Source organism: Pristiophorus japonicus, unplaced genomic scaffold, assembly GCF_044704955.1.
Source record: "Pristiophorus japonicus isolate sPriJap1 unplaced genomic scaffold, sPriJap1.hap1 HAP1_SCAFFOLD_621, whole genome shotgun sequence".
Taxonomy (NCBI): Eukaryota; Metazoa; Chordata; class Chondrichthyes; family Pristiophoridae; genus Pristiophorus; species Pristiophorus japonicus.
Window position 1 is genome coordinate 1 of NW_027254533.1, and position 4,886 is coordinate 4,886.

At 41.2% G+C, this 4,886-nt stretch overlaps 1 pseudogene; it reads right to left on the reverse strand.

Annotated features, from left to right (window-relative positions):
* Positions 1-1,741: 1,741 nt before the first annotated feature.
* LOC139255697 (probable G-protein coupled receptor 139) lies at positions 1,742-4,622 on the reverse strand (annotated as a pseudogene).
* Between the last annotated feature and the right edge of the window lie 264 nt (positions 4,623-4,886).

Consider the following 4,886-nt stretch of genomic DNA (forward strand, 5'->3'; position numbering starts at 1 on the left):
TGCCACCACCATCCTTTCAGGCAGTGCTTTCCAGATCATAACCACTAGCTGCATAACAAAGTTATTCCTCAAGTCGCCTTTGGTTCTTTTTCCAGTCCACTTAAATCTGTGTCCTCTTGTTCTCGAACCTTCCGCCAATGGGAAGAGTTTCGCCCTGTCTTTTCTGTCCCGAACCCTCATGATTTTGAACACCTCTATCAAATGTCCTCTCAAGGTTCACTGCACCAGAGAACAACTCCAGCTTCTCCAGTCTATGCACGTAAATGAAATCCCTCATCCCTGTAACCATTGTTCTAATTTTTCTGCACTCTCTCGAAGGCCTTCACATCCTTCCTAAAGTGTGATGCACAGCATTGGATACAACATCCAGTTGAGCACGAACCAGTGTTTTATAGAGGATTATCTTAACTTCCATGCTTTGGTACGCTATGCCTCTATTTATGAAGCCCAGGATGGCGATTGTTGTTTTAACTGCTTTCTCAACCTGCCACTCTTAACGATTTGTGAACGTGTATCCCAGGTCTCTCTGTTCATGCACGCCCTTTAGGATTGTACCCTTTAATTATACTGCTTCTCCTCGTTCTTCCTACCAAAATGTTACACTTCACACTTATCTGCATTGGATTTCATCTGCCACTGGTCCGCCCATTCCAACAGACTGTGGTGCCCTTTTGAAGTCTATCACTGTCCGCGTCAATGTTCACCATACTTCTAAGTTTTGTGTCGTCTGTAAATTTTGCAATTGAGACAAGTACACCCAAGTCCAATTCATTAATATATATCAAGAAAAGCAACGTTCCTGATAAAGACTCCTGGGTAACACTGATATCAGTCAGAAACACATTCCATTCATCACTAATCCCTCTTTCCTGTCATTCAGCTAATTTGGTACCCATGCTGCAACTTTCCCTCTTACTCCATGGGCTTCTACTTTGCAGGCAAACGTATTAGCTGGCACTTCGACTTTTTGGAAGTTCATGTATACCACATCAACCGCATTGCCCTCAACTACTCTCTCTGTTACCAACGTAAAAAAACTCAATCAAGTTATTTAAACACAATTTACCTTTAACAACTGCATACTGGCGTCCTTTAATTAATCCATACTTGTCCAAGTGACTGTAAATTTTGTCTCTATTTTGCGCAGGATCACAGAGACTGCTGCCATGATCCACCACTCGCAATAGTCCTGAGAGTTATGGATCAAGGATATTCAGAGCGGTCTCTACAGGATAACAACTGGTTGTCACATAGTCGCATAATCCTGACTCTAAGAAGGAAAGAAAGAAAGTACTGGATTTATATAGCACCTTTTACAACGAGTGGATGTCTCAAAGCGCTTTACAGCCAGTGAAATACTTTTTGAAAGTGTAGTCACTGTTGTAATGCAGTGAGCCGATGGTGATTCATGAGAGCACGATAGAATGGAAAAGTATCTGTTAGCATTGGTTTGATAATACTACTCTGAGGAAACAAACCGCCGGCAGTACTGAAATAAGGCCCTCTGATTAAAATATAATCTTAATTACACGCAAATCAGTTGTACGATTTCTCACACATGGATGTCAAGATGTACGATATCGCGCATGTGGATGTCGAGATATTCAATTTCTCAGACTTGGATGTCGAGATGGGCCATGTTATTATGGCTGATGGAGCTGGACAAAGCTGGTTCACAACTGACAGGACAGGATGGCCCACTGGGTGTGATGTAATGCAGAATTAACACGAAAATACATTTTTATAATTTGATTAATTTTATAATGAGATTCATTGGATATTTCAGCGCATCCATTAACTCCTCTCTGAATTTACTCTGGATCACTGAATAAATACACGTGTTTGTGCAGGAACTCAAAAGCTGAAGACTATTTCCGGTTTCTTGGAGAATACATTTTGGGTCTTTGAAATTGGAACCTGAGAAATAATTATTCTTTGTAATTCGGACATACAAGAAATTTACAACGTACACTGTCCATAATAGGATGAAACTGCCCGAGATGGTAAAGTGTAAAACGATTAATTTTCTCCGGCTCTCCAACTCTGGGTCGCTTTGATTCTCTCCATTGCTGTGGGCCCGGAGCCTTCTGCGGGCTCTGCTCGTCGCTAGAATATGTCTGACGGTCAGAGCATTGAGCAGCAATATCAGGAGAAAGGGGAGTCATGGCGTTAAAATTCTGTCAAGCCAGTCATATACTATCCATAGAGGAGAACGATAAAATATTACTTTGATGTTACATAACCATGGGACATTGTAAGTTATGAACATAGGTTCATAAGTGAGATAAGAAGTGATGTTTTTTTAAACAGCCAGGGCACCGACCATGACTATAATCAGAGCCGCACTTTTCTCAGTGCAATATTTTGTTTTCAGTTTCTGGCATCATATCGCCACAAATCGATCGAAGGTGAAAGCGACTGTAAACCAGATGGAACTATCCGTGGCTACATAAATTAGGATAGATGTTATAGTACAGCCTGGAGTAGTGGACAGCAGACTAAATTGAAAATAAAATCCACTGATCCGGTTTAATATCACAGCGGTGATAATGACCAGGAGATCTGCCACTGCCATGGACAGCAGGTACCAAGTGATACATCTGGAAAGACCGCACTTTCCTCGGGACAGGATCACAATTATCACCAAGTTAGCTGCAGGAAATAGACATAAAAGAAAACAGTAACATTAAGTATCACTCCTCCTTGATGTTTATTTATTTTGATCATATTTCAGCCTCGCGATGGGAATGATTCAGTGACCTGTCAGCAGAGATTGATCTGTTAAGATTTGAATAATGTTTGAGGAAGGGAAGCAGGAACAGCGAAAGTGAAGGAGCGTAGGCGGACTAAAGCAATGAATAAGGAGCAGGACAGTGAGAACAGGCCAAGGAGTTTTAGGTGCAACTTCGTGACTACAACCGTTTATCGTTCACTGATTGCCATCCATTTAATGACTCAGAATATCCCTTCAATAATTGCATGGCTAAAATCACACGTCAATCATGCAATCATTCAATCAGTTCAGAAATTCGATCATATAGACTCATAGATTCATAGAAGCTTACAGCACGGAAGGAGGCCATTTAAGGCCCTCGACCAACAAGAAGCTTTCCAGCTTAATCACACGTTCCAGCTCTAGGTCTGTAATCCTGCAGGTTACGGCACCTATGGTGCATATCCAAGTACTTTTTAAATGTGGTGAGGGGTTCTGCCTCTACCATCCTTTCAGGCAGTGAGTTCCAGAACACTCTGCATGAAGAAATTCCCCTCAAATACCCTTTAAAACTTTTAATTATTTTAAATTGATGTATCCTGGTTGTTGATCCCTCTGCTAATGGCAATAGACCCTTTCTATCCACTATATCTAGGCCCGTCATAACTTTATACACATCAATGAAGTTTCCCCTCTGTTCCAAGAAAAACAAATCCAGCCTATCCAATCTGTCCTCGTGGCTAATATTCCCCACTACCGGCAACATGCTCGTAAATCTCCAGTTCAATCATCTCCTTCCTGCAATGCGGTGACCAGAACTGCACACAATACTTCAGCTGTGGCCTAACCAGTGTTTTATACAGTTGACGCATAAGCCCCCCCTGCTCTTGAATTTTATGCCGCGGCTAATAAATGCAAGCTTTAATTATGCCTTATTAATCACCTTATCTATCTGTCCTGCTAACTTCAGGGATCTGTGGACATGCACTCCAACGTCTCTTTGTCCCTCGACACTTCTCAGTGAACCATTTAATGTGTATTCCCTTTCCTTGTCAAACTTCCCCAAATGCATTACCTCACAAACCTCTGGATTAAATTCAATTTGCCACTGTTCTGCCCACCTGACCCGTTGATAGACATTTTCCTGCTGTCTGCACCTTTATTCTTCATTATCAACCACACAGTTGATTTTAGTATCGTTTCAACGCAATAGTCAGAAATAGATGCATTTTAAATACCCTTTACACGCATCATTTCTGGACATTTGTCCGTCGACAGCATTTGTGAACCTGTGTTTGATCACCAGAATTAACTGTACTGATAAAAAGTGGCGGGAAATACATATCAAGACACACATTATTGACCGATCATTGTCGCATCGGTTCACTTCAGATTTTTGCATCAGTCACACGATTCTTACTTTTTAAAAATAACGACTTTTGGACTTGAACAGAGATTATTAGCTGAAGGCACTGCGAATATAGATCTGGGACAGGAAGTCACGCTGATGCAGAATAATGTTGTAATAAATTTTGCTTTGGACACCCGGGGAACTTTACAATTCCAATAAAATGTCACACTGAACAGGGATACAGAAGACACATACTCTGACTCAGGGAGATTTGAAATGAGACCAGAAAACCTGGAAGGTCAAGCAACATCTGTGGAGAGAGAAAATGAGTTAATGTATCAGATCAGTGATCTTTCATCAGAACACAATGAACAAAGCGGCTGTGAAGCAAAATCTCGAAACACAAAATGCCAAATCGGGTAAAGATGCAGATCATCAGCAGAAACCGTGATATCCTTAACAACCAATGACTTGCTGTAATACCTTACCTGGAACACCGACAGCAGCGAGAAGCGGATAGTAAATGGCAAGTATTGGACTGTTTCCAGGAGCGTGCATTCTCAGTGAGAAACGAATTGCTGGAGACAGTAGCTCCAATATGAGTTGTGGCTCATTCTAATGATCCCTTAGTTATACCGAATGTTAATCCCTAGTGAGCCAATCAGATTATGCAATTTTATTGTGAGCTACGGTCATTGAAACAAACAAATTAAGGCAGCCATTTTCGAGTTCACCTTTTCTACATTACAATAACTTCCAATGAATATTGCACCATGTGGCAGGGGAAAAAAGACTTCCATATCTTTCCAAGGAAAATATAAT